Below are 20191 nucleotides of genomic sequence, written 5' to 3' on the forward strand. Positions count from 1 at the left end.
TTGATATACTGTTGAGATAATAAACGCTTAAATATGTTTTAATTATAATAAATATGATTAAATTTATATATAATTATTTGATTTTTAAGTGATTATATAATTTATCAATATATTTTGATTTTGATTTTTAAACACGATTATACCGTTAAATTTTATTAATTAATCTTACTCCATATGGTAATAATAATATTGTCAAATTATCATTTAAATACTTTATTTGATAAAATTATTGAATAAATAAATAAGCACCATCTGTTTAAATATTTTCAATGTTATCAATAGGAGATATATATTAAATTTTCTGTAAAATAAATATGTATATTAAATTTAAGTTATTTTAAGAAATCTTAAGTAAGTTTTACTTAATAATTTTTAAACTGAATATATGAGTTTTACACCACCTTTGAAACAAATGGAACTGTGAATCTTTTGAAACGATGAACGTGGACCTTCACTAGGTGTGAATTGTGACACTTTAATAAATATATAAATAAAAATAAATACCGACAACATACATTTTTAAGCTCTACGTAGACACTTAAGTAGAAGATATATTAAATAAGATCATTATTTACATAAAAATAGGAAGGATATATATATATATATATATATATATATATATATATATATATATATATATATATATATATATATATATATATATATATATATATATAATATGAGATAAATAAATAAATAAATATCATTATAGATGTAATTATTTGATATTTAGGTGATTATATAATTTATTAATATATTTAAATTTTAATATTTATACATGATTATGCAGTTAAATTTTATTAATTAATCTTACTCCGTATGATAATAATATTCTGAAATGATCATTAAATGCTTTATTTGATAAAGTTATTGAATAAATAAATATAGACCATCTGTGTAGATATTTTGAATGTTATCTTCAATTTCAATCACACAATGGTTTACTAGTAGTATTTATCAACTTTTATAATAACTAGTTTAAAATTATATGGAGGGTAAAGGATTTTTTTTAACACAATGGTTTACTAGTATTATTTATCAACTTTTATAATAATTACTTTAAAATCATATCAAGGGTAAAGGATTTTTTTTATTTACTGTTTTTAGAAGTGAAAATAGGTAGCTCACCCAACAGGAGCCTCCTAGACTAAGTGAGGATTTTTTTAGGAAATAAACTAGGCCTAAACTTTTATAAAGAACCATTTGGATAAAAGGTAAAGTTTTAGGTCATTCAAAAAAGTGTTTTAGATTTAATAAGTTGGCATTTTTAAGTAAATTAAATATATTTTTTTGTCAATATTATTACTATATTATTTTTTTATGAGGTATTAAAATCATATATTTATTTATTTATTTTAAATATTAAATATGTTCACTTATGTAAAAGTTAAACCTGTAAACTTGTTAAAGGATTTTTTTTTCATACTTAGAGGTCTAGTTAAAAAATAAACTTATACATAAAATTATCATGAAAGTTAGATTAGATCTTAAAAATAATTTCATAGCAACTCGACTCTTATAAAACATAATATTTATATTTGTCATGTTAGACTCGACTCTTATAAAACAAAATATTTATATTTGTCTTTTACTTTGAGTAACAATTATTTTAATTTGCACATCATAATTTATTTTACATAAAGTTTTTTTTTCCTATTAACCTATTAGCCTATAAAGAGAAAAATGAAATGAAATAACCTTAAATAAGCTAATAAACTAAGTTAGACTTTAAAATAAGTTTGACTAAGCTAAAAAAACCTATAATAAGGAATACACTAAGCTTAGACAACTTCAATTTTTTTAAGCAAATCAAACTTATCTAAGCAAATTCTTATTCAAAATAGCTTACTTTCACTCTTATACCGTCAATATAAAGACTTTTATATTGCAATACATACCTATTGATTCAAATTAATTAAGTTATGAACGATATTTTTTTATTTAAATATTTTAAAATGCCAAATTAACCAAACATGCACGTGGTTGGGCGATCATATGGTGTGGAAAATGAGCAGGGTTTTTGTGGCAGCAACCCCCGCCAATGAACTTGAAATTAGGGTTTAGGGGAGATTACAATTACTATGCGTATCTAGCCACATAAAACCCGGTACAGTACCTTATATATACAGCTCCGTCCAACCAATAGGAATATAGAGAAAGAAAATCATATATATATATATATATATATATATATATATATATATATATGTATGTATGTATGTATACCAATCAATACATACTTCCTGCTCTCTCTGTCTCTTCCTAACTTTTCTATTTTCTCCTTAGTTTTCCCCTCAGGGTTAGATCTCAGGCGTTTTGCGACACACTGTATATATTTAATATATTCTATATCTATATACCTGTTTCTTCCGATTAATTCTACTCTGATCTATAATCTATTGTAAGCATACACACACACGGGAATATTTGGATGTACCCTTTTCTTTTTTCTTTTGAGAAACTTCTCCTTCCTATATGGATTTGCCAAGGTATGTGAGTCATTCCCAATTTAAGAGATTACTGTTTGGTTTTGATTCTTACAGCAAGGGTTCCTTTTTTTTTTTTTAAATCTCTTTCCTTAAGTGAAAGAATATGTCTTTAATTTAATCGATACAGCAAAGCCTGTAGATTGTATAGCTAACAGGCTTTGAACCCCGTTTGTTTTGATTTTCTGGAGGTTCTGAAAGTAAGCGCTTTTGTTGTTGTTCTTTATAGAGTTGTTGTTGAATTTTTCTTTCTTTTTTTTTTAATTGGGGTTTTGGCTTTTCTTTTGTTCTTGAGGTATGGATTGAGTTCATGGGGTTAGATTCCATTCGGGTACCCCAACTGGCCTCGTGTGCCAAACAGACACTAACCACTAGCAACAAGCCACATCAGCTACTCCTCGTGGCCTTGCTGCTAAAATTCCACATAAAATCTCAATTTTCCAGTCTCTTTTTTTTTTTTTTTTTTTAACCCTTTTTGGTTTTTTTTTGGCCCCCCCCCCCCCCCCCCCCTCCCCTTTTAATTTTATTTTCTCTCTAGACAATTTTTATTAATTGGCCTTCATCTTCACTCTTTGAGTAACCTATAAGGCTTTTTAGCCATATATAAGTTTCACAAAGATTGGTAATAATTCTAGCTTCTAAATATACACATGTGTATATATATGTACCTTTCTTTTTCATCAGCTATAGTTGCATGGACAGATTGACAGTCGTTGTTTGCGGATGTAGCACCATCAAGATTCACATGCAAATGAAGGTGGGTGGGACTATGATGCAATCTAAGTGCTCTGCCAATCCATTGGTATTTTTTGGTGGTGAATCTTGATGATGCTGCATCAGCCATAAACGACTTTGAAAAGTTGAACAAGTACTAGTTGAAACCCCAATAAAAGAGTGGAGATAAAAAATAAAAAAAGAAGAAAGTGTGTAGATCTACCCACAGCTCAGACTTTCAGATACTGTCCATGAGATCATGATGCATTACAAGAGAGGTGACTCTTTCTGCTGCTTTCCTTTCTGTTGTTGTCAGGTGGCTTTTATGTATATCTTTTGTATGCATTTGTAGTGCCAAATTTTTATTTATTCACATTAATGGATGGCCTTCTTGTCTATGCTTCATTCTTTTAAATATTATTATTCTACACTAATTATCCCTTTTGCATTTGCAGACAATCCTAGGTTATCGAATATTGGCTATTTGGATTTTGGAGGCTAAGTGGAGCGGCTGATAGATCCTTTATGTGCTGACGTCACATATCTATGAATATTCCTGTTCAACAGAAATGGTGTCTTTTCAGTTTCGTAATACATATTGAAACATCACTTTATCCAAATCTAGCTAGAGGCAATAAAGGCACACACATATATAATACAGAGAGAGTAAGAGAGAGAAATTAATATTTGGATGTTAGGTTGCTGAGTGGTGTTCATGTTGCCTATATTATAGTAATAGTTTTATTTTGATGATGAATATTTAGCTTCAGTTATTCAGATCCATTGGTCATATCTAGCTATCAAATTCTATAACCTTAAACTTTTATCTGATGATACTACAGAACTTCAGCCTTCACTTTTGTGGTACCTAATTATAGCATGGGAGATAATAGAAGGATTTTTTAATTTTTGTTACCTTGATAATTTCTATTTTTTATTGTTAATTTTATTAGAATGATAAAGAGATATTCGAATTCATAGTCTGTCTTCTTTTTCCTTTAACTATTAAGCTAATCTTATAACTCATTAAAAACTTGTGTTAATGACTGATTCTTGTAGTTTTCTTGGTTTGGGGGTGGGGTTCCCGTGTTTTCAAGGTTTGTCCTTGTTACAACATTTAATATTGTATGCAGGATGAAATATATTTTAGGTATGGACATTCCTCCAACTGGCTTGCACCTGAGGATCACTGAAAATTGAAGCTAGCTTTGGAATTGGATATACCAAATCACGGACTTAGTCTTAGATTTATGTCCAAGTTTTGGCTTTAGCATGCACAAAATCTATCAGTAATCAATCTAGTTGGTCGAACAACAGCTAGACCCTTGGTAAGTAATTTCAATATATATCAGAGATATTTTCAACCCTTCCATTATTATTCACCCCTCTTATATATATCCTTGATCAAAGATAGGTAGAAGGTTTTTATTTTAGAAAATAATATATGTATATTTCAATATTTTCTTCATTATTTATGATGGTGATGATTCATGAGTCTATTTAAGATCTTATCATGGAAATTTGTGTGCTCGCATCGCTGTCCAATCTTGGTTCACATATTTTCTCCACTTGATCAAATTATGCCACACACGCTCTTCACTATCTTGCCCTATTTCTGTCGTACTACACACAGACCTTCATGGTCTCTCTCTCCATTGGAAGAGGATACCAAGGGAAATTATTTTGTTTGGATTTTGACTGACATACATGCAGTTAACGATCGTAGTGTCTCCTTTTTGCTATAAAAGTTGAGATTATTTCAGAGAGAGGAATAAAAAGAGAAAAGGAACGAGTGTATGATATTACAAGTAATGAAGGGATCCACATAAAAAAAGAGTAATGAAGAGATCCAAAGAAAAAAAATTTAATTAGAATGTTATGACATTACAAAAGTCATGTACACTATTATTTAATTATGGATTTTTATTGCAAAACTGACTAGATAATTGGTTTTTATAGTAATTATTTATATAACAATATATCAAAATTAAATTAAAAAAGAATGGTATCATAAAATGTGTTATAATATTATATAAATAATATAACTTATAAAAATTTAGTTGAGTAATTTTCTATAACGGCCAATGTAAATTATTAATTTGGTGGAAATGATAAGGGTTTTGATAACTATTATCTTAGAGGTATTGGTTAAGGAGTAAATAAATACATGAATATGTTTGCATTTGGTGCATATGAAATTATGACAGGGAGTGCATTTATGATACTTGTAATAAAAACTTTTTACTTTTCTTATCAATGGTATTTTTTTTTGTTACATTTTTTACCAATGGTATCCGAACCATGATTAGCATTTATCTTATTTTAAATCCTTTTATTAGATCCAGCAATCCTCTTATAATCAACAAATAAAATATTGAACATTTTTCATGTTTTCAAGACATTCATTACAAGAAAAATACTATTCTATGTTAGTTATTTCTGACATTCAAAATCGGTTATGAACTATCATTATAACTAACATTATAGAATATATGGGTCAGATGTTAAAATTATCCTAAAAAGTGGTTCATTCTAAGACAATTTTATCATCTAACCCGTCATTGAATATACAACATTCAAAAACGATTTTGTCATAAAATCATCTTAAAATGGATCACTTTCTAAGAAAGTTCTATAGTTAAAACCGTTTTATAAAATGATCCATTTTAAGATGATTTTACGACATAATCGTTTTAGAATATATATATATATATATATATAACATGAAATTATTTTGAGGCACCTACTATTATATATTCAATCATGCAAATGATAATTACAATCTTATCTTAGTACAACAAAATTGTCATTGAAATCTAACATGAAATGTCAAAACCTTGTTGCATATAAAAGTGTACCATATAAATAATTTTACAAGTAACCGAAAAAATGAAATTATTTTTGTACGTATATGTTCAGTACTGCATCTAATTAAGGTCCTCCTATTTGAATCAACTTGAAACAATGGCAAACAGGACCATGAATCACTACTCCCATTCAACTTCTGCCCGAACTTTTCGTGATTTCATACCTTATGTGCTTGTCAAATATGTTGTTTTCCATATAAAGCATGTCAATTTAATAATCTAAGAAAGTTATAAATTCATATATATAATCATCATGACCAGAATTCACACATACACAAATACTTGCAGTTCATAATTCATATTAATAAACAATACAACGATCATTTAATTTAGCAAGGAGAAGAAAATGTCTCGTTAACAACAGAAGCACGCTACACAGTAAATGGTGATAAAAAATTAAGAAGACCATTCTTCCAGAAAAGTCTGAACTGAACTCTTTCAGTCAACATATTGGAGAAAACTGTCACATATTAATGAATTATTCTTCATATCTCTCAAAAAAATGCATAAAAAATCAAGGTCCCAACTCCCAAAAATATATCCAACCATTATACTTGTGGCCAATGTTTATAAAACATGTCTAGGAGAAGTTAAAGCTTGTCCTATGAATAGATGGGAATGAAAATAACTCATTTCTATAATTTCAGTATGTTTCGGTTAAAGGCCTGGGATATTGTGTATTGAGAACTTAACATACAAGAAATTGAGTGGCCCAGTCTCAAATGAGCACTTGCAAGCGTTAGAAATTAATAGATACCTCACACACACACACACACAAAGCAAGCAAAAGATGATGTAATTGTAATACCTCCTTGTTTTCTTCTTCTGCTTGTACCGTAATAATGCAGAATCTCTTTCTTGGCTTGTTAACTCACATGCTGCAGCTTTGGGAGTAGTTGATAGGGTTTCAGACTTGAGAGAAATGGATGGTTTCCCTCCATTGTCACCATAGGTGTGAGTTTCCCCAACCGCAGAAGTAGAATGTCTAACTGCAATTTCTTCAGTATAAGTTCCCATTCATGGGTCAGGAGGCACAACTTGATGCATAGGCTCGTTGCTTTTTCTATGCCACTGAAATACGCAGTCAATATGGCAGCACAATGAATTTATTTAAAATAAACAGTGAAGAAGGCATCATTGAATAGTTCTACCATTAAAAGAACAACCTAAAGACCTAGTTTGTCCATGACAACAATAGAACAAAGCAAGCCATAGGAAATAACAAAGCAAGATAGATGTTGCTGGTGATTGGTTTTGCAAAAGATTTATGAGAACAACAAAAATTAGGATTCAAAATTATAAGAATGCTGGACCATTAAATAAGTTTCTCCAGGCAAAACAGAACTAAATTTCAAAAAATAAATAAATAATAGTATGCTGTGAAAAGTTTTGTAGTCAGTCAAATTAAAGTGTATTCAGAGTATCATTCATGATCCATCATTACATCACATGCAACATATCTACTGAAAATGCCATAATTATACTATTATTCTCATTTGAGAAGAGCAAAATCCTCGTATAAGAGCTAGTCCAATGTTTGAGTAAACCAATCCATCAGTCATATTTCTTTGCTATGACTCCAAGACATCTTATAGTAAGTTGGAGAGTCCACTAATGAAACCCTTTCAGCAATAATTCAACTAAATTTACCCAGAATAACAACTAAACCCTTTCACCAATAATTCAACTAAATTTTCAACGGATGAATTGTTGAATTGTATAATCATACCACATACTACATGGAATGTAAGTGCCAATATCATACTACCCCCCAGGTTCATCTTATGAATACCCCACGGAGTGAGTTAAGATGCCAGTAGATATCAAAATTTTATGCAAATAGTTTCTTGATAAGCAAGATCAATCACAGCTAACACTCCCCTCTTTAACAAATTAAGATAGTTTCGACAAAAATTCACAACAAAACTTCAATTTGAACAGATAAAAAAGGAAAAACAAGGCAAATCCAATCTAGAGACACAAAAATCCATCCCTTATACAAACACAAATAAAATTACATGGTTGGAAAAACAAATAACCCATCATCAAGCATCAGCACCAGCTTTTGACAAGAAAACACAAGTACAAAACAAGTGAAGTAGAAGCTTTATACCTCATGAGCAGGAAAGATATCAGCCTCCGAGTCATGTTCAAAACCCAAGGACAAGTTACCCGATTACACATATGGTTCAAGGTCCAACAGCTCAGACTTGGCCAATTCCCGAAGCTGACTAAGAATCTATTCTTTGTGTTGCCCACGACCAGCCTTTCAATTCTGAATCAATAACAATACCCTAAACAAGTCAAAATTGTAGGCAATAGACACAGATTTTCAATGTCTTCTTTCACACCCAACAAAAGAAAGAAAAAAGAAAAAACACTTTAAATAAAACCCCCACAAGACATAATTAAAGTGAAATCTAGCTTTAATATGATTAATGATTATAATCATGTCAGCTAACCCAAATTAAACCTTTCCAAAACCAGTAGAGCACCAAACATTCAATTCTGATAAAAGTGTGAAACAATGATCAGAGGGGTCGAGAGGATGGAGAAAAAAAGACAAATAGAGAGAGAGAGAGAGCATATTGGATTTAAACAAATATGCTTTCACCTTTTGTTGATCTATATGCACTCACTCACTAATAAAGCCAAAACAAAAAAGACATAAAAATTTCAATTAAGGGAGTATACCTTGGCTGCTGTGTGTTCCATACCACTTTATGTCTTTACTTCCTCCACTTGTAGCCATCATCCAACACATGTCCATCACTCATAGTCTTGAAGCAAAACCTTGGCTCCCTCACCTTTCTCCTTGCTTTCATTTTCTTCATCTTCATGGTTGTAGTTGTTTAAAGAAAGAAGAAAAAAAAATAGTGAAGTTCAAGTATGGGTAAAAAGCAAAGCAGACTATCCTAATAGCTAAATCAAACTTTGATGGAAGTTCTCTTGATTTCTGGTTTAGCTCTATTAAATGTATAACTATTTTGCCTAGTACAGGAAGATGCGAGATATAGCTACATGCCTTTGTGAATAAATATCATGCAGGTTTTAATGGCCAAAAAGGTTACTTGATGAACATGGATTGAATCAAGTCAAAAGAACAAGATCAAGTAAATCTAAGATAAGAACTTAGTAAATTTGTTTAAAGAATCTCAATTTGATTTCTTTAGTTTGGCCTCAACATCTTTAGTATCAAATACTCTTTTATCAAAGGCTAAATCAATTCAAAAAGATATTTTTGAACTGGTAATCGATTACCAGACTGTGTAATCGATTACCAGAGAGTTTGTGAAGATATTTTTGACTAACGGCACAAAACTGTTTGAATTTTGATATGTGTACGTAATCGATTACCAGTGAAGAGATTTCAAAAAATCTTTGAAAAGTTGCGACTCTTCAGAAATATAATTGTGTAATCGATTATCAAAATCCTGTAATCGATTACTAATGAGAAAATTTCAATTTTTTTTTTCAAAAGACACATCTCTTCAAATCATTTTGAAAAAGCACAATGGACTTATATATATGTATGTCTGACTTTGTAAAGTAGAGAAAGATTTTAAAAAGAGAACTTAATTTTCAAATGCTCTCTAAACAAATATTGGCCAAACACTTGCAAATCAATTGAGTATTCTTCTAAGATCTTCAATTTGTATTATCATCTCTAAAAGAGATAAATTCTTCTATACATTCTAAAAACATTGTTGTGATCAGGAGATTGTTTGTCTCTTGACTTGTGAGAATCCTGAACACAAGGGAGAGGAATCTCAAGGTGTGTTCAGAAATTGTAAAGAGTTTACAAAGATAGTGAAAAATCTCAAGTGGGTTGTTTGAGGACTGGACGTAGGCACAGGAAGTGGCCGAACCAGGATAAAACGAGTTCACAATTCTCTCTTCCCTTATCTCAGTTATTTTATTGCAGTTTACTCTGTTTTGTGCATTTAAAAGAACATTATTAAATTGATCGCTTCTTCTTCTTCTGCATTCTAAGCCTATCATATATCATTTAAAAGGAGGTTAAAATTTATTAGTAGGAAAATTTTAAAACTTAATTCACCTCCCCTCTTAAGTTATTGAGGCCACTTGTCCAACAGCCTTGTTAAGAGGCTCGGGTTTGGGGTTTAGCCTTATGTGAGAGTTAGCAAGAAGCATAATCAAATGCTTTCTCTGGTTAATTATGTTGTCCATATGAGCCAAAAATAAACCAAATAGATTAACAATTTGTGGGGGCTATACAAAAGATGCAGAAGTAAGTCACAATCCTTCTCCTATCCCTTTCTATTTGGGAGTAGAAGACATGCCTAAAATCCAAACATGGCTCTAAGCCAATCAAGCAGATCCAATTCTCCAGTTCTCTTCCTATGTTGCTCAAATGAAGTTGGCCAATTTAGGCCACGAGTATTCCAAAGAGCAAAAACAGACGCCTTAATGTACAAGGTGCTAACATAAACAAGGAAGGAACTGAGTGCAAAGCCAAACAAAACACAAACTCTTAATATCAACATTAAAATCAATATGAATCGTGGTAGATGAGATACCTCTTGAAGCTACATAATAGATTGTAAATCCCCAACAGAGTCCAACAGAAGAATGTTGAAAGGCGCATATATCTCTATCTTTTCCTGGACATCTCTAGCAATCGCAATGATTTGAATGCACAAAAATCACTCACCTTTAACTATTTTCACATGTGAAAAACCTTACCATCTCAGAGGCAAAATCAAACTCACCAAGCATTTTCTATTACAACAACTGGTAGCTGAGCAGTCCTTACCATTTTAGAGGCAAAATTGGTCCACAATCCCATTGAAATTTGTAAGTTTGATGCACCAACCACATTGTAATAAACATAAAAAGAATTCATTAGTTTAACATTTCAACAAAACATATAACAACTATAAATAATTACACTAAATTATGGAATGTAGTTGTCTTACCTGATTTTTGTTCTTGTGAGATGCGTTGTCAACAGGACTAGCAAAATTCAGATAACAATGAGTTGCAAGATGAACTACCACAAAAAACACTTAAAACAATGAACTACAAAGCATTGTGCAACAGCTTCGATGCAGACAAATATTAATAAACAATTATATAATACTTTTGAATTAAATGTCAATTGACCATAATTGTTTATAATGTAAACAATAAAAATGTTACATTGGAAACAATATCGTCCTATGTCATCTAAATTTGTCTAAATGCCATGTTTTTAACTTATAGAAAATATGCTGCCCATTTCTTGCGAAGTGTTGTGATGGTCTCACTGTCTAACGCTATTCCATCATAAAACCACTACAAAATTGTCAATATCAAATCAATCACGTACATCAAACATTGAATAATTAAAGTGATACCAAACTAGCATTTAAAACTTGTTATAGTAAACATACTCTGTTCCATTCATTTTTCAAACCGCCGCTAACTATGCACCACATCACCGCATCCAATGCATGATATAATATCCACACTCATAGTCTCCGGCTTGAACATGACTCTAAATGCAATATCAAATATATTTACCATTTTGTACTTTCAAAGTTACACATGTCACTAATTGGAAATACGTATTGATGAATTAATGACATACCTTTGGTTCAATCCAGTGAGGCACAGGTTGATGAGCCTTTCCTTCCAAACTAGTGGTTAATGTCTTCATTGCACTAGTTACGAAAATAACATTAACATATATAAGATAAAAATTATTTTGCAGTTATGCTACAATTGGTATACAGTAATTGAGTTATAATTTGAAAAATAACCTATTAATTGCAGCCTTGATATTCAAATCAGGCTTCTTATGCAAAGAACAAAACCAAACAACAATATTGTCCTGTGGACACAGAAAAACAAGTTGTCAATGTGCCCTGAAGTCAAAAAACAATAATTAGGTACTTATAATACAATTTTTTTTTCACTGTACAACATGAATTTCACTTACTGATTCAAGTAAGGTCCTAAGTACACTTGCCAATATGATTCCTTGACCCATGTTTCAATGTAATGTTGACATTCTTGATGTCTATCTTTTTGCGTTGTGTATAGACTGAGGCTCAAGGAAACCATACAATGAACCATAACCTAAGCTTGTACTCCAGTCATCCATAAATCTATTTGCATCATTTGAAATGAATATTGTTAAGCATATATTGTAACAAATATTAATCATGAGTTAATAAATAAGACACCTTTGTATTCAATTTACTTACATCATCCACAACTATAGTATAGATATGTTCAAATATTTGTCACCTAATATTATTTTAGTTACATCTGCATGTGTGATGAAAAAGTCACCCTTTACATTAGGTATCCCAAATTTTGTCCCATCCCACGACAACTCAATTGGCTTTTGGTAAACATCAAACAAGTTATTAACCAATTCTCCCAACGGATCAACTCCATCCACTGCATTGCCCATTCCACGCATGTGTGAATCCTACATGGTTAATGAAAATAACAATTATGCTAATTTTATAACATAACTTATAACAATGTGAGTGAATTTAATACATTCAGAGGGAAAAGAAAAAAAAATTGTCAGATACAAGTTTTACAAGATGTGTCGGCCATCCCACGAATGTGCCAATGACCTCCCTCACAAACTGAATCTCTGATGTTGAAAAAAGGGACTTGAGTGTCATCGTCGTAAACTGTGACAACACTCACCCTAACCACATCATCTGAACAAGGGACATTGTGTATGATGGATGCATTATCATACACTTTTCCCAAGGCCACTAGCCGTGTACACTGGTCACCAACTACGTACAGCCCCACAGTAGCCACATGAACATCAGAAGGCTCTTTACCTAATGGATTTGTATAAGCTCCAACACAACTCCCCTTAGTGCTCACACGTGTAGCTAATACTTGTATATTTGGCGCCTCAACGGGGGGTGAGTGCTGCGATGCAATTTGGGTTAACTCTATTTTTATTGCTTCTTTCAATTCTTGTTTAATTATCTCCAAACTGTGTTTATTTTCCTCTTCTACTTTCCTCCTCCATGCTTCCTGAAGGTTCTTGTTTTCCTCTTCTACTTCTTTCCTCCACTCTTCCTTGAGGTTATTGATGATTTTAGCCAATTGTTGTTTGGTGATTGATGAAGAGGAAGTGTTGGAGCCACGTAAGGCCTGTTGTTCGCTCTTCGGCAAACTAATCGGAAAGTGTACCAAGTCGCGCAAGTAATATAAAATGGTTAGAACCGAGTATCTTATCCACAGAGAACTTGTTTCACTCAGAAAATATATGTTCAATGAGCAAACATTTGTGTAAAGCAAGTAAATATTAACTTGGATTTTTGTATGAAAATCTAATTAAACACAAATCAAAATATCTAGAGTTTGAGAAGTAAAAATAGTTAAGAAAAAGCACGTTTGAGAAGTAAAAACAGTTAAGAAAAAGCACGTTAGTCTAAAAGAGTTGCATTACGATTACATCATAATAAGGACTAGATCACTGCACTTAATTCCTAGATATACAGTTTTCTAGCTTGCTCTATCAAGTTCTAAGGTTTTAAAGCACTTCCTAGTACTAAAAATCCTAACTATACATACAAATGGGTGATCAAGCCACAAACATGCAGAAATAAGCACAGATAGAAGCAATGAACACAAAAACAACATTAAATAGATAGTAAGAGAGTTTTACATCAAAGGTTCAGCAGAACTCCCCAACAAGAGGTTTAGCCTTCCATTACAAGCAATGAACTTTCAGCACAAAGGATAAATTTTGAGGGAAGAAAATGGCTAAGAATGGTTTAGGATGTCTCCTCCAACCTCTAAAACCCTAAACTCACTCCTCTAACCTAAACTCTCTTAGAGGCTTGTTTCTATCATTTGGGATTCTCTCTTGGCTCTGTTTTTTGAATCCTCCCTTGATTTACGCCCACTTCAGTGTTTTAAAGGGTCCTTGACGTTTCAGATTCTGAAGGCTCGCTTAGCGAGATTAGCGCGCTAAGCGCGAGTTAGTGAAATTTGGCTTAGCAAGCTGGGCGCACTGAGCATGAGAAGGGACAAACGACTCATTGGGCGAGCTTGTGGCGTGCTGGGCAAGCACATCTCTGACTGATCCTCTTCTAGGGTTTCCCTTCACGCTAAGCGAGCTGAATGTCTTGCTTAGTGGATGTCACTTGGTAAGCCCATATGCCTCGCTTAGTGAGACACCAGCTACTAGACCTTTTCTTCTTTTGGCCTGAAACTGAAGTGGATTCAACATTAATTCATAAAATGGGAGTATCTGTTGAGTAAAATCAAACTAAATATGAAATATGTACAATTCCTATGAAAAAAACCACAAATTGAAGGAAATATGCTAATTTCATGAAACTATTCAATACAAAAGTTAGTCGTAAATAACGACTAACACCTGTCCAAAGTACTAGTTGATTGTGACACCAATCCCCATGACACATACTCGACCTGGATGCTCAAGTCGGCCAATAGCAATATTCAATATGTCATGACGACCATGCGGAACAAAGTTGCCATACGTCGTCTGTTCTTCTAAAGAATCATATGAGCAACACAACATGGATTTACATTTGAATGTAGATTCTTATTATACAATAAAATAAGGCTTCATGTTTATGATAGCACATGAACTCACAATTTTGTCTGATATTTCTTGTGCCGCTGTAGAGGTCATTTGGCCATATCGCTTTGTGCGGGCCATCTTCCACTTGACATGTCTTGAAAGAGAGGATGAAGGGTCCACACTCATTGATGAATTTTCAGTAAACTCAGCTTGGTGTTTTCATGTCTTCCTTTTCTCGTCCATCAATTTTTTTTCAAGAAGATCATATCCCCCGCGAGACAGTAAGTGGGGGTAGTCATTGTATTTTTGAATTTCCTGGGACTTCTTCCGTATTCCTGTGAAAGATCATTAACAATTACCATAAATTAGTTAATTAAAAAATCATACTTGAAATCATTTTTAAATATAAAACTACTTAAATCAAACCTGCCAATTGGGGGTTTGGCGACTTTTTGCAAATTCGGCCCAAGTTGCTGGATCAATACCATACTTAACAGAAGGATCATCTTTTTGATGACCCTCATTGTTAGCATAAACATATTTTGTCGTGAGGGAAGACTTAAATTACTTCACTCTAGTGGCGACCGTTGACATGACATATTTTGTCGTGAGGGAAGACTTAAATTACTTCACTCTAGTGGCGACCGTTGACATGACCTTCTTTTTGGCATTGTCACCTTCAGGGATGTCAAATTTTCCCTCCAAATTAAAATTGTTATTGCACAGTTAGTGAATTATCATATTTTGAAGCTAATTAAAGAAAATCAAATACAAATGTGTATTTAAATGCACTTACCAAAATGTCATCCCATATTAGGTTCTTTAGAGATTTCGGGACAACATTTCAATTGGAGTGGACAATAGGACTTTCTTCTCGCGCGACAACCCCCAGATAACTATGGAACTTTTCTTTACGGGGGCTTGATCCCTTTCCAGTGGCAGGATTGACATTAACAGTTGGTCATGGCTGATCCAAGTTTCTAACAGTCAACCTTCTCAACCGGATGGATTGTCTAGTTCTCCTAGACGTAGCCTCCGAAGGAATATCTGAATGTTGAGGGGACCTTGGGGGTGTTGCCATAAGTGTGAGCAAATAAAAAAAAATTGAGTTAGGACATAGTTATATAAACAACATATAAGTATGAAATTGTAAATATCCAAATAAAAAAATGTATTAGAATTATTTAAATGTTATATACATTACTTTGGTATAACGCAACTACGTAGGAATATTCTCTCATAAACCTTTATCATGATCATTATGATTTGCATGTACATCATCCTTTTCATCTTCAGCATTTATGAAAGCCATTTGTTGGGAGAAAGCCGACCTCTCGCTGACATCAAGTGTTAAAGCATCAATATGGTGACCAATACAAGTTGTTCTCCCTTGTAGAACCATTAATCATCTTGACTCGCACGAATCTTGGACATAAAACACCTATCTGGCTTGCGCTACCATGATGAATGGGTCGCCCTTGTAACCAACCTTTTGAAGGTCTACTAAAGTAAATCCCATTTTGTCTTGACACACTCTGATATTTCCATTTACCCACTAACACTTAAGCACAGACACTCTAAATTCACTGTAATCAAGCTCCCAAATATCTTCAATCACTCCAAAGTAAGGCATGAATGCTTAAATTGGGTTGTTATCTAAAGCACTAGAAAAATGATTCAAATGAGCATCAACACTCACCCCACTGTTTTGCACTCTACTTTTATCATCTTGTGAATTTGTGTAGAAGGAATAGTTATTGATATCATATCCCTTCCAAGTTGGAACATTGAAATTTAGACCAACAACTAACAACCTTAATGTGTTCGAAGCACTGTCATCTATGAAGATTGTTTTCTAAATTGGTTGATGAAAGTTCTATTGTGCTCTTGCAACAACCTCATCATGTTCATTTTTAGGTAAGTATCTATTGTGAATGTATGAATACATGATTTTGATGATGCCAAAGAAGAATCAAACAAGGTTTCTTCAAAGGATAAGCATTACTTCAAGATTAATACAAGGTTACTTCAATAAACAAAGCCTTGCTTCAAGATTAACTCAAGATCAAGCCTTGCCTCAAAACAAAGTATTTCCAAGACATCTAAGGCTCTGGTAATCGATTACCAGAAGACAATTTTGAAAAATAACTGTTAAAAAGGGTTTTGAATTTGAATTTTGAACCTGTAATCGATTATCAGATGTTTGTAATCGATTACCAGCAACAGAACTCTTGTAATTCAAATTCAAAAGTCATGACCCTTCAAAATATAACTATGTAATCGATTACCAGAAACCTGTAATCGATTACCAGTGAAAAAATTCAGAAAAAGCTTTTTGAAAAGACACATCTCTTCAAACCATTTTGAAAAGGCACGAAGGGCCTATATATATGTGTGTCTAACTTCAAAAATTAAGAGAGAGATATTCTAAGAGAACTTCATTGTCAAATGCTTTCTCAACAACTCTTGGGCAAACACTTGCAAACCTATTAAGAGTTCATCCAGGAATATCAAATTGTATTATCCACTCTAAAAGAGAGAAATCTTTTTGTTCGTCTCAGAAAGTAAGTTGTAATCAAGAGACTGGTTGTCTCTTGAATTGTAAGTTTCCTGAACACAAGGGAAAGGGATTCCTCAGGTGTTCAGAAGTTGTAAAAAGGATTTTTACATAGTTCGTGAAAATCTTAAGTGGGTTGGTTGAGGACTGGACGTAGGCACGAGAAGTGGCCAAACCAGTATAAATCGAGTTTGCATTTCTCTCTTGCTTTATCTCATTTATGTTATTGCAATCAATTTTGTCTTGCATGTTTAAAGAACATTATTAAATTGATTTTTGCTTCTTCTTCTGCATTTTGTGCCTATCATTTAGAAGGGGTTTAAAAGTTTATTAGTGGAAAATTTTGAAACTTAATTCACCCCCTCTTAAGTTATTGAGTCCACTTGTCTAACAAGTGGTATCAGAGCAGAATTCTTGTCTAAAAGTTTAAAAACTTCAAGAATAATTATGGTTTCATCTAAATTTCTATTTCCTGAGGGAAATTCTATTAATAAACCTCTTATGTTCAATGGTGAGGGTTATCACTATTGGAAAACCCGAATGTAGATTTTTATTAAAGCCATAGATTTAAATATATGGGAAGACATTGAATTTGGTCCCTTCATTCCTACAATGATAGTGGGAAATGCAACTATAGAAAAACCTAGAGAAGAATGGGATGATGATGAAAGAAGAAAGGTTCAATACAATTTAAAGGCAAAAAGTATAATCACTTCTGTATTAGGCATGGATGAATATTTTAGAGTCTTAAATTGTAAAAATGCAAAAGAAATGTGGGATACATTACAAGTAACCCATGAAGGCACAACTGATGTCAAGAGATCTAGAACAAACACTCCCACACATGAATATGAACTCTTTAGAATGTATCAATATGAGACCATACAAGATATGCAGAAGAGATTTACTCATATAGTTAATCATCTTGGATCATTGGGATAAATATTTCCTAATGAAGATCTCATTAACAAAGTGTTGAGATGTTTAAGCAGGCAATGACAACCAAAAGTAACAGCAATTGTAGAATCAAGAGATCTCACTAATATGTCAGTTGCCACTCTCTTTGGAAAACTTCAAGAACATGAAATGGAACTTATGAGACTCCATCAACATAAAGAGAATGATAAAAAGAGGAAAGGAATAACACTCAGAGCCTCATCATCTTCTATTCAAAAAGAAAGTGACAAAGAGGACTTGACTGAAATAGAAGAAGATGATGATTTCAGATTTTTTATGAAGAGATTCAATAAATTTCTAAGAAACAAAAGAAATCAAAGGAAATCAAATATCAATCCAAAGAAGAAAGGAGAAGATTCCTCCTTAGCCCCAAAATGCCATGAATGCGATCAACCTGGACGCATGAGATTCGATTGTCCTGTTTTAAAAGAAGAATGGAAAAATCCGACAAGATGAATTTCAAAGAAAAGAAAGAAAAGAAAACATACATCACTTAGGAAGATAATGACATAAATTCTTCAAGTGATTCAGAAAATAAAATCATTAATCTGGGTCTCATGGTGAAAGACTATAAAAGCAAATAAGAGAAAAGTTGATACATTGATAGTGATTGCTCCAAACACATGACGGGAGATGCATCAGAGTTTATTCATATTTCTCCCAAAAATAATAAACATGTGATCTATGGAGACAACAAGCAAAGGTAAAATTGTTGGAATTGGAAAAATAGGTACAAAGCCCTCTAACTCCATAGAAAATCCTTTACTTATTGATGATCTTAAGCATAGTTTATTAAGTATTCATCAATTATGTGATAAAAGTCATTTATCTAACAAGAGGATTTTAATGTTTGTCTATTTTTTACTATTTTTGCCTATGATTGTTAACTTTTGATTTAGTTTTTATGCTTGTTTTCTGCTTGAGTTTTGATTGTCCTTGATGATTATGATTGATAGTTATGTTGATTGTTTTTTATGATTGCTTTTGATTGAGTTTTGTTTATTGATTTTTTTATTGTCTATGATGATTGTGTTTAAGAGTTATGTTGATTGTCTTTGATGATTGATTTTGATGATTGTGTTTAAGGTTATGTTGATTATTGATAACTTTTGATGATTTTTTTTATTATTATATATTTTGATTGTTTTATAATGGATATGTATTTTTGTGGGTGTAAAATAGTTTGTTTTAATGTCTTTTGGTATCACTCTTGACTCTCATATATTGCAACAAGCGATAACATTTTCTCTTAGACCATGAAATGATACTTGTATGGTATGGCATTCTCTACTCTTTTAATTCATTATAAATTGCTGAATGGTTTTCTCCTCTCTGCTCATGATTTGTTTTTGATGTTGACAAAGGGGAAGAGATAGATAAAAGATAAAATAGCAAGGGAAATTACCTATTCTTTATGAGACAACTTTTTATATATGAAATCTATGAAATCTTCAGCTGTCTCATATAAGCAATAATTGCAAAATCAAGGGGGAGTAAACTATACAGATAGATATTTTTTGGTTGTTGTTGCTCCTAACCTACATATGGTTGTCATCATCAAAAAAGGGGAGAATGTAAATTATGTAAGATTTGATGATGTCAAAAAGAATTTGCTTGATAATGAGTGTCATCATCAAAAAAGGAAGAATAATCATGCATGTTTTGATGATGCTGAAAATAAATCACTTGATAATGATTGTCATCATCAAAAAGGGGGAGAATGTGAATGTATGAATACATGATTTTGATGATGCCAAAGAAGAATCAAACAAGGTTGTTTCAAAGGATAAGTGTTGCTTCAAAATTAATGCAAGGTTGCTTCAACAAACAAAGTCTTGCTTCAAGATTAACTCAAGATCAAGTCTTGCCTCAAAACAAAGTGTTTCCAAGACATCTAAGGCTCTGGTAATCGATTACCAAGCAGTGTAATCGATTACCAGAAGACAATTTTGAAAAATAGCTGTTAAAAAGGATTTTGATTTTGAATTTTGAACCTATAATCGATTACCAGATGTTTGTAATTGATTACTAGCAACAGAACTCTTGAAATTCAAATTCAAAAGTCATGACC

General features: G+C 32.2%; 1 non-coding gene across 1 annotated transcript; it reads left to right on the forward strand.

The window, feature by feature from the left end:
* The first annotated feature begins 3199 nt into the window (after nucleotides 1-3199).
* On the forward strand, nucleotides 3200-3333 carry MIR172K (microRNA MIR172k). The gene has a single exon (NR_126654.1). It is a non-coding gene; the product is annotated as a microRNA MIR172k (primary transcript).
* Nucleotides 3334-20191: the final 16858 nt, after the last annotated feature.

The sequence above is a fragment of the Glycine max genome, chromosome 12 (assembly GCF_000004515.6).
Source record: "Glycine max cultivar Williams 82 chromosome 12, Glycine_max_v4.0, whole genome shotgun sequence".
Taxonomy (NCBI): Eukaryota; Viridiplantae; Streptophyta; class Magnoliopsida; order Fabales; family Fabaceae; genus Glycine; species Glycine max.